This window comes from Terrapene carolina, unplaced genomic scaffold (assembly GCF_002925995.2).
Source record: "Terrapene carolina triunguis isolate 2854851 unplaced genomic scaffold, T_m_triunguis-2.0 Scaffold66, whole genome shotgun sequence".
In the NCBI taxonomy this organism is placed as follows: Eukaryota; Metazoa; Chordata; order Testudines; family Emydidae; genus Terrapene; species Terrapene triunguis.
The window spans coordinates 51504803-51516514 of NW_020664417.1; the positions used below are offsets into that span (position 1 = coordinate 51504803).

Genomic DNA, 11712 nt, shown 5'->3' on the forward strand with positions numbered 1-11712 from the left:
AAATCCCTCTCCCCAAAACAAATCCTAATAGGCAATCCTTTTTTTGGCGGGGGACGGAATGGGGAGATTTACCTTGTGCAAACAAGCCAGTTTATTTTCAGTTGGGAACTTCAACAGGCCATTATTAGGCTTAAGTTTGTAATTTCTTCTCTGAAAATCAGCAAAGAATCTTATAAGAATGGCCATATGGGTCAGACCAAAGGTCCATCTAGCCCAGTATCCTGTCATCTGGCAGTGGTCAATGCCAAGTGCCCCAGAGGGAATGAACAGAACAGGTAATCACCAAGTGATCCATCCCATGTCCATCCCCTTCTTGGCACATATCCTTTTCTGGCAAACAGAGGCTAGGGACACCATCCCTGCCCATCCTGGGTAATAGCCATCGATGGACCTATTAATTTATCTAGTTCTTTTTTTAACCCTGTTATAGTCTTGACCTTCATAACATCCTCTGGCAAGGAGTTCCACAGGTTGACTGTGCTTTGTGTGAAAAAATACTTCCTTTTCTTTGTTTTAAACCTGCTACCTATTATTTTCATTTGGTGACCCCTAGTTCTTGTTTTATGAGAAGGAGTTAATAACAATTCCTTATTTACTTTCTCCACACTAGACATGATTTTATAGACCTCAATCATATCCCCCCCTTAGTCATCTCTTTTCCAAGCTGGAAAGTCTCAGTATTATTAATATGGCAGCAGTTCCTGACCACTAGTTATTTTTGTTACCCTTTTCTGAACCTTTTCCAATTCCAGTATATCTTTTTTGAGATGAGGAGACCACATCTGCATGCAATATTCAAGATGTGGGCATACCATGGATTTATATAGAGGCAATATGATATTTTCTGTCTTATTATCTATCCCTTTCTTAAAGATTACCAACATTCTGTTTGCTTTTTTGACTGCTGCTGCACATTGAGTGGATGTTTTCAGAGAACTAGTCACAATGATTCCAAGATCTTTCTTGAGAGGTAACAGCTAATTTAGATCACATCATTTTATATGTATAGTTGGGAATATGTTTTCCAATGTGCATTACTTTGCATTTATCAACATTGAATGTCATGTGCCATTTTGTTGTCCAGTCACCCAGTTTTGTGAGATCCTTTTGTAGCTCTTCGCAGTCTGCTTGGGACTTAACTATCTTGAGTAGTTTTATATCATCTGCAAATTTTGCCACCTCACTGTTTACCCGTTTTTCCAAATCATTTATGAATAAGTCGGATAGGATTGGTCCCAGTACAGACCTGGAGCAACACCACTATTTACCTCTCTCCCTTCTGAAAACTGGCCATTGATTCCTATCTTTTAACCAGTTACCAATCCATGAGAGGACCTTCCTTCTTATCCCATGACAGCTTACTTTGCTTAAGAGCCTTCGGTGAAGGACCTTGTCAAAGGCTTTCTGAAAACCTAAGTACACTATATCCACTGGATCCCCCTTGTCCACATACTTGTTGACCTTCTCAAAGAATACTAGTAGACTGGTGAGGCATGATTTCCCTTTACAAAAACCATGTTGACTCTTCCCCAACAAATTATGTTCATCTATGTGTCTGATAATTTTATTCTTTTCTATAGTTTCAATTAGTGTGCCCATTACTGAAGTCAGGCTTATCGGCCTGTAATTCACTCCAAGACAGGAGAGTCACATCATTTCAGGAAATCAGTGATTAGTATCATAGACCTATTAATATTAGAACTGTTTCACTTCCAGATGGCCTTCTCCTTGCTTAGCCCAATCTGTCCTCCAAAGAGGTCCAGACTGGTCCTGAACACCACAGATAAATGACCATGGGAGGATGCTGGATCAGTCACTAGATGCCACACTTATGTATCAACATGTAAAGCCCTCTTAAGAAATCCCTTTATATTCAAGTCTCCTCTATAAATATTATATATATGAGCTGTTCACTCCTATACTGTCTACTATTCTACTGCTATCAGTTGGGTACACAATCCATGTCAGACATCCAGAAAGGGGTCTTCTATGGTGAAAGTGAATCCATCAGCTCACTAAAAATGTAAAAGGTACTGTAACATGCCTCCACTAAATGTTCTTCCATTTATTCTAGAGCATATTCTAAATGGTTCCATTCAATAAGTACTATGCACTTCTCCTTTATGATCTTAAGTCTGGATTCTTGAGAGGCTATCGTGTCATCTAAAAAGGGTAGCCATGCCAAGGTGATTCTCAAAATATTGCAAATGCAGCCAAGCTCTGGGGCTGTCTTCAATACTGCTCTTCTCTGGTCTACCCAGAGACCAAAAACCTTCTCTGAATATAGTAGATTTTGAGAGATGTTGTTAAAGACGATCCTCGCGAAAATTTTTCAGTGAACATTTTAACATTTTAAAATATTTTGTTTTTCACATATAACCATATATTGTCACTTTAGCTCAGAAGAATAAAATACCTTTCAATCTTGTTTTGTCTGTTCTGAATACTGCTTTAATTAATTCAAGTCTCCCAGTATTCTGTCTTCTTGGCACATATGCTTTTTATTCTACCCACTTTTTTAACATGCTGCTTGTACATTGTTAGTAACATCCTGCTTTGAGTGCTTATAGTGGTGCTGGCAAGGTGTTGAAAGACAATAGTGTTGTTTTGAAGTAGATTCAGTGTATCATATTGGTGAAATTTTTCTGTTTTATTATTTCTGTTCAAGTATCTTTTTTTCCTTTCCTTTTCTTCTCATAATGGTAATGACTCTTCTTTCCTTGTATTTTTTCCTCTAGCTAGTTAACTAGATATTAATTTTAAATTCTGCACTTCTGTCCTTCCATCTCAATAAACTGTTGTCTAGAGTTGGTCAAAGATTTTCAGATAAACAACTTTTTAATCAAAAAATTGTCATTTTTTAAAAAGAAAGCTTTTGACTAAAAATCTTCAACATTATAAAAAAATTGTTACAAAATTTTCTGCAATTTCTAATAGAAATAAAATAGTTATTAACTACTGAAATTTTTCATTTACCAACACATTCCTTTCAGTAAGAAAACGCTTTGATAAAGATTTCAAAAACAATTTAGATAAAATTTCAGTGAAAACGTTGGTGAATATTTTATTCGCCTTTAGCAAGATTTAGCTTCCTAATGGAATTCATTGACCAGAAGGAATCAAGAAATTGACATTACCCCAAAACTGCCAAACCAAACTAGACCAAAAAGCAGGACTCCAGAGATCATTCTTTCACTCATGTCTTCCACCTGGTAGAGCAATTATCTGCCTATGGACCCAACAGATGAAGGCTCTTCATAACTTCTTTGCAGGTAAGATAACAATCATGCTTAGCAAATGGATCTAATAATTATTTTTACAATCTCATGGTTGATAACTAAAGGAGAAGAAGAAATGTAGAAATAAATCTAAATATACTCCTAGCATACATACCCATTTTTCTCTGATTTTAAATAATATATATTTTCGACATCTCCATTTTTTTAAAATAAATCTGCTCAAAATACAGGTGTCAGTGGTAATATTTATGCAGTAACCTGCCACCACAAAATGTGTGCTACCCTTTGTTTCTTTGTATGCCTTGTCAACAGGATAACCGATCTATACTAGAGGTTTTCAAATGTTCCATACCTCCCTCATTTAGCAATATAGGAAGCACAGTCCATTTCCCAGTGGACAGATCTCCACCTTTACAAAAATTAACACCACAATTGGCAGATAGTCTCAGTAGAAATCATAAGGGTGTGAACCTTTCCATTTCTAGAAGTGAACCTTCTAGATCAGGTTTCAATGGGCAGAGGGCACTGTGGGAAAAGCTTCTCTGTCAATGGGTGTGTTTTATGTCTAGGGGTGAGCAGACACTTCAGTTTCCAAGGCTATCTGTTTGAGATATTCTTGTATAAGTATTAAAATCATTTTTTTTAAATAGACAAAATGTTTCTTGTATCAGAGCAAACGGGGCAGAGGAAGGGGCAGGAAGCATCAATCCCTTGCTCCTTATTGACCACAAATGCTGCTGAAAACAACCATTAAACTGAGGTTTAGTTTAATTTTTCCAAATCTCAGATTTCAGTCAGAGTTAGTATGTTCACTCAGTGGTCTGCCCCACTTTGGCTGTGATGCTGAGTGCCAGAGTTACATCTCTGAATATAACCAAGGCATAATAATGTGTGGATATATCACACTAACAATGACAAAGTAGAGACAGGTTATGCTTGTGAAGCTCCAGAAGTTTCTGGAAGACATAAGAGTTGCTGGATAGAACCTTAGTTGTATAATAATATCTACAAAATACCTCATCAGAGCACTGGGTTCTAGTTTATTCTTGTTAGCAAGTAGAGCGTCACAGAGTTTAACAAAAGTCTGGGCTAGGAAAAGTTATTACACCCCATAATACCTTCTGTCAGTTCTGTTTCACTCATTCTCCTTTCTTTTCAAATCTTCTCAACTATTCCCTCAATACCAACATACATTGTTAATTAAGAGGGATGAGCATTGCAAATGAAAATATTAAAAATCCAGGAATAATCATTTAAATTTTATATTAAATTGCTTCAGCTGTATTTATGCTCCTTCTTTGTCCATTTTCCATGAATATTCTAAGATTTTTATGAGCAAAAGTGTTCAAGAAAAATGAGAATTTTAACTGAATATTGGAGAATAGTCACTGAAAGCAAACTTTAGTTTAATAAATGTAATAGACACTGGAAATGTGATTCTGAAAAGTTATACTTACCCATTTAAGAGAAACAATAGTATGGTCCAATAAAAACAGCTCAGATTTCAACTTTAAATGCTTACAATAAACTCTGAACTATGTACAAACCAAGACCTATTGAGAGAAGCTGAGAAGATAATTCTGATTAACGAAAATATATTTAAAAAATCGCAAACTTCCTGTAGACAGTGTGTAAATGGAGGGAGGGGGGGAAGGCTAGAGGGTGTCCATTATATAAAATCTTTATGAACTAATTGGCACTAATTGTTAGTAGTTACATTCCCAAAGATCAGACTTTTACATCCCTCAGTAATATTAATATTTGGGAGTTAAAAGATAACTGGTAAGAGGCATGCTAACTAATTTTTTTCTGTCCCATATATGCACTGACTGAAGACTACTGTTTTCACTGCTGTGACCTCATTCCATGTATATAATTCCTTTTGGAATCAATGGGTAGTTCAGCAAAAGGATCAAGGCTAGTATATAGCCCTGTCTGTGGGTATTCAAGCTTTCATTGCCACATACTGTGTGTATAAGTCAATCCTATTAAATCATGTTTGACAAATACAATAATTCAAATGTGCATAAGCATATCAAAGGCATAAATGAAATAGCTGAATACATTATAAAGAAAAGTTGCATAACTTGTCTGAATCCCAGGCTTTTACAAAATTCCACTCTATCATTTGGTATTTATGATTAGCCATTTAAATTTGATGAATTTAAAACAATGAAGTGTGATATACAGTAAATCAGTGATATTTAGTGGTGTTGGGGGTAAAGTAAAGGTTTGGGGGGTTCCCTAATATTGGATAAACTATCAGCATAGTAAAAGGGCTCTGATAATAACCTGGGAACGTTCAGCTCTTCCACTGTAATAAAGTTGATAGTATAACAAAGCATGGTACAAGCAGTTTGCAGGCTCCCTATGATTCCCGCTTCTTCTGACTTCCCCCATATTTAAAGGCTGAGAGAGTGAGAGCTCTGTGATTGTTTTTAGAGCTATCTCCAGTCAGAATCAATTACTCTGTATATTAGAAGAAATGGGACTAACAGGAACCTCAAAGCAGAACTTGCCTTACTGACCCCTGTCCATCAGCCCTCAAATCAAATCCTAAAACTTCTTGGTGAGGTCTGGTTTCCATGTGGTTGGGCTGCATCCAGAGATTGTGGAAATCTGACAAGGACAGATAGCCGTGTAAGATTTGTTATTTTGAGAAAGGCTGAGAGATTCCTGGTGTTGAATCTAAACACAAACATGAATCCTAGTCCTGATTCAGACTCAGTTTCAAACTATAAATCATTTCTCAACCAGACTGAGATCCAAACACCTCTTCCTATTATTAGTTTTTAAACAGTAGAATGTGTTGTGGTTTGAGATATGAAAATAACTTCAGTTTAAATCTTACTGTACAGAAGTAATTTAATAAGAAAGTAATTGTCAGTAGGACAAGTTGTCACATGGAAAACAATGAGTTCTTTTTCAGGAAATCAAGAAACCTAAACTCCTTTATAGAATCATAGGACTGGAAGGGACCTTGAGAGGTCATCTTGTCCAGTCCCCTGCACTCACGGCAGGACTAAGTATTATCTAGACCATCACTGACAGGTGTTTGTCTAACCTGCTCTTAAAAATCTCCAATTATGGAAATTCCACAACCTCCCTAGGCAATTTATTCCAGTGCTTAACCACCCTGACAGGAAGTTCTTTTCCTAATGTCCAACCTAAACCACTCTTACTGCAATTTAAGCCCATTGTTTCTTGTCCTATCCTCAGAGGTAAAGGAGAACAATTTACCTCCCTCCTCCTTCTAACAACCTTTTATGTACTTGAAAACTGTTATCATATCCCCCCCTCAGTCTTCTTTTCTCCAGACTAAACAAACCCAGTTTTTTCAATCTTCCTTCATAGGTCATGTTTGCTAGATCTTTAATTATTTTTGTTGCTCTTCTCTGGTCTTTCTCCAATTTGTCCACATCTTTCCTGAAATGTGGTGCCCAGAACTGGACACAGTACTCCAGTTGAAGCCTAATCAGCGCAGAGTAAAGCAAAAGAATTTATTCTCATGCCTGGCTTACAACACTGCTGCTAATACATCCCAGAATGATGTTTTCTTTTTTTGCAACAGTGTTACTACTGTTGACTCATATTTAGCTTGTGATCCACTATGACTCCCAGATCCCTTTCTGCAGTACTCCTTCCTAGGCAGTCATTTCCCATTTTGTATGTGTGCGACTGATTGTTCCTTTCTAAGGGGAGTACTTTGCATTTGTCCTTATTGAATTTCATCTTATTTACTTCAGATAATTTCTCCAGATTATTTTGTATTTTATCCTATCTTTCAAAGCACTTACAACCTTTCCCAAGTTGGTATTGTCTGCAAACTTTATAAGTGTACTCACTATGTCATTATCTAAATCATTGATGAAGATATTGAACAAAATCAGACGCAGAACTGATCCCTGCAGGACCTCACTCGGTATGTCCTTCCAGCTTGATTGTGAACCACTGATGATTACTCTCTGGGAATGGTTTTCCAACCAGTTTTGCTTACTAAAGTCAACATATACCACATCTACCGCTTCCCTCCTATCCCCAAGATTTGTTACCCTGTCAAAGAAAGCTATTAGGTTGGTTTGATACAATTTGTTCTTGACAAATCCATGCTGACTGTTACTTTTCACCTATTATCTTCTAGGTGTTTGCAAATCACAGCAAAAATTATTTGCTCCATTATCTTTCCAGGTACTGAAGTTAAGTTGAGTGGTCTGTAATTCCCCAGGTTGTCCTTATTTCCCTTTTTATAGATTGGCACTATATTTGCCCTTTTCCAGTCCTCTGGAATCTCTCCCATCTTCCCTGACTTTTCACTGAATAAATAATTAACAATGAATGTTCTCATACTACCTTTTTCTCCTTCACACTGTGATATAAAATAATTATATTTTTGGCATTTCATCAGTTGCACAAGTTGGCAAAACCAAACAAAGACATGTGTGGGTTCGTTGCTTTTCTTATAACACTCCTCTCATCTGGCCCTGCAACTTGTAAATTACAAGAGTGAAGACTCTCTTAGATTTCTGGGAGTGACATCATGAGGAAAAAAATGAAAAAACCCTAAAATGTCTGGGTTTAAGACTTTTAAGTCCGGCAACAGACAGCTCCTAAAGTCCCAGGTTCAATCCCTACTGCTAACCACCCACCCAAGAGTATTGAGTTAGATATGTTTTGCATGTCATCTCCATAGTGAATAACTAAAGTTGTTTGAGTGCTTTAGCTGTGTGTTCACACTCATTCATTTTTAAAGTTTAATTTTAATCTGAAGTTTCTGGGTTTATAATTGCTTGTGTTTGAGATAATTACAAGGTCCCTGTAATGGCTTTTACTAATACGTTACCGAGATGTACTCTCCATCTTAACACCCTTGTCATACTTTTTGTTTGGGAATTCTTATAAAGTTCCTTGTTCAGTGTTAGAGAATGGCAGTTACTGTCCTACTATAATGACATCACAGGTTTCAGATCCAAGTTTTCAGGTGGTACCAATCTCTATAATGGGATGAATCAAAACATCTGAAATTAAGGAAATTTGAGATCTGGATATTGAACCCCAAAGTTCAAGAGAGTTCAGATGTGGGAGGGTTTTGTTTTGTACTAGTTTTTCAAAAATAGGTCTGATCTTATGTTTATGGAAAAATCTTTCATTGACTTAAGGAAGAGAAGAATTGTATTTTTCTGTTGAGATATTCTGGTTAACTGGTATGAGGAAAAGAATGAAAGTGATTACAAGTAGCTGAGTCATGACCAAGTTCCACACTCAACATTACCCTAATGTTAGAGATGAATATATTTGTGAAAATAGCATGTTGGCAATAAATTGCAAGATGATAGTATTTGTGTGGTGAGCACTAAGACTGCTAGTATGTGAACATACAATAAAGTGAAACCATATTGAACAGGGCAGAATATTTTAAGTGTTTGTCACTGCATGGCGGTAAGTTAAACAAAGTGATTTTCTGCACTTTCACTTTTGGAGACATGGAGAGGTTTCAGGTCTGTCATTTCCACATGAATAAAACATCAGTTGTTGTCACTCCTCACGAGACCAGGTGGGGTCACTGAAAGCTAGAGCTGCTCAGAAAACCCCGGACATTTTTAGGGAAAAATCCCTGTCGGACCTTTTTCAGTTGAAATATTTCAAGCTTTCTGTATGAATTTTAATACGGAATTGTACCAAACATTCATTGTTTCAGTTCAAACTGACATTTTGAAATGAAAAATTTCATTTAGTTTTTGAACTGTGAAAATGAAACAATTGTTCAATTTCAAATGTCAGTTTGAAAGGTAAAAATTCATTTTGAATTTTCCAATTGAAAAATTTGAATTTTTCTAGCAAAATGTTGATTTTTGACAAAAATCAATTTTCAACAGGAAAAACGTTTGCAAAAAATTTCAGCCAGTTCTACTGAAAGCGTCTCCTTGCCTCTCCCCTTCCCTTGCCTCTCCTATTCTCTTGTGCCAGTGTTGCCAGCTCATAACTTTATCACAAGTCTTGCAATGTTTGGTTTGTTTCTTAAAGCCCTGGCTGCTCAAATCACATTAATGTGAGGATTTCAGCTTTCATTTTTAAAGAAGTGAGTTTCTGTCTCCTCATGGATATGGAGAGAGGCTTGAAAACATGACCCCTCAATGCACCCTAAAGGTTCAGAAACCAGAAATTAAATAAAAAGAATCCCAACATTATTTTTTAAATAAATCTCATCATTTTTAAGATAATCTCATGATCTCTCAGGGCCGTACACATGATTCCACGCAGGGGTTAGTAGTACTGTGTATCTAACAAACGGATACTCAGTGAGAAGTTTTCCAAATGGCCTTGCTTCTACAACAGGTGTTGAATAGTGCAGCAGGGACGGGAAAGGCAATTGGTATCACACGCCCTCCAGTTACACCTGTCTTACTACTACAGTACTACAGACCCCTTGTCTATCCCTTTGGCTTCCACTAAAGAATATATCTACACTGCAGTTGGGAGCAAGTCTCTAAGCCCGTGTAAATACATGAGCACTAGAGGGCTCAAGCTAATGCACTAAAAATAGCTATGTGGACATTCTGCCTCAGGCTTTTAAGCCTTGGGAGTCAGGTGGGCTTGACAGCGCAAGCCAGATGCCCACATTGCTATTTTTAACACACTAACTCGATTCCCGCTAGTGTGAGTTTGTCTATTCCTACTGGCAGACTTGCTCCCAGATGCCCTATAGATATACCAGAAAAGCTCCCCTTCCTCTCTCCTTCTTCTTTCCCTGCCAAGCCCTTCCTTTTTTTAGCTTTATAAGCCCTCTTTCCTGGCTGTTTACAAGGATGTGATGTTGTATCCTTCATCATTCAGGGGAAGATGGTCCTCTGCCTCAAAGAAACCTTGTTACCACTCTCTTTTCTAAGGGGTTTGTCCAGGAAGAGCAGGGCTTAGCTAATTGGTTTTGTTTGACAGCCCAGGTCTTGTTAATCTTTCCTATAACCTGTTGATTTTACTAAATAAGTAACCAGATTTTCAAAAGTACTGGGCACAGAATTCATATGGGGGCTGCTGGGTCTCTTATAAGCTGTTCCCATAAGTGTCATCGAAGATGTAAAACTTTTCAGGCAAACCCCAATAACGAACTCCAGTTGAGGAGCTATTGTTTTTAAATCAGACAGACTCAATGTAATAGTTAAACAATGTTTCTGCAGTATTGGCATTGTACATGCATGGACCAGAATGCAGAGTTTGAATGCTCCATAAGATATATCCATGCGATTGCAACCATATCGATGGGATTTGTGTGTGCAAACCAGGGGGCAAAACTGGGCCCATAAAATCTAAAAGAATAGCATGAAAGTCAAGCATGGCAAAAGCAGTTAAATATTTGTATCTTTATAAAAAACAGATGGCACAATAACTCGATTTGCTCACGCCAAGTCCTCATGTGACAACACTTGCAAGGTCAAACAAGGGCTACCTATGATTGCTGCCTTCACATGACAATTTGCAATACTTAGCTATGCAGGCAGTGCCATTTCTGACACTGCCTTCTAGCTTTGCAGACCTGATTTTGCTTGTAAAGGAAAATAAAATCTAGGAAATATTTTGTGAATTATTTTGTTACTACAACTGAAACAAAAATCTTTTGTTTGGGTGGAGGCCCTGGAAAAGCAGTTATAAATTCTGAAGCATTGATTAAAAGAAAACAGAAATCATTTGATAAAGATTCTATCAGCCTGGATATTCTGTTAATATAACTGGAAGTATTTCATCAGTTATTGACATTTCTATTGCATTCATTTCCATAGTATTGGAAGGTTTATCAAATCATAATATTTTGAACATACATAGCACCTTCCATCCAATAGTCTCCACATACTTTAAAAACGTTAGTTCATTGATTTAGCCTCTCAGCACCCTATGAGATAGAGATGTATCATTACCCTCATTTCTCTGTTGAGAGCAGAGATAGAGGTTAACGTGATTTGCCTAAGGACACACACAAAGCTGTGGCAGAGATGAGAACAGAACCTAGGTCTCAACTTCTAACCTTTTCTTTTAATCATCCTTTCTCCTCCCACTTTGGAATCATTTATGGCTGCGAAAACAATGGGTTTTTTTTATCTCTGTGGCATGTCCAAGGGTAAGATATTACTATCCATCTTCCTTGAAAATCTGGCTTTAGGGGGCTCAGTTAGTGTCAACATAAGCTATGAATTTTGAGCTTTGCTGCAGTAACTTAGATGACGATCCCAGGAGATGCTATACAAGAGGTGAAAAGAAGCTGTGGGTGCCCCAGCTAGGTCATATGATACATTTAGAGAGACAGTTGTATGAAGTACTTGAGCTCTGCTGGTGTGTGGAGTAGGTGCAGCACCCAAGCGAAGGCGTGCCAAGGAAGTAAGGCATCATTCAGCAAGGTACCTAAAGACACACATAAGCATGTGACAAGTATCAGAGGGGTAGCTGTGTTAGTCTGAATCTGTAAAAAGCAACAGAGGGTCCTGTG

General features: G+C 37.4%; 1 protein-coding gene across 1 annotated transcript in view; it reads left to right on the plus strand.

Moving 5' to 3' along the window:
• Positions 1 to 11712, plus strand: part of LOC115271156 (rho GTPase-activating protein 7-like) — a 122604-nt gene that overhangs the window by 55259 nt on the left and 55633 nt on the right. The window lies entirely within an intron of this gene.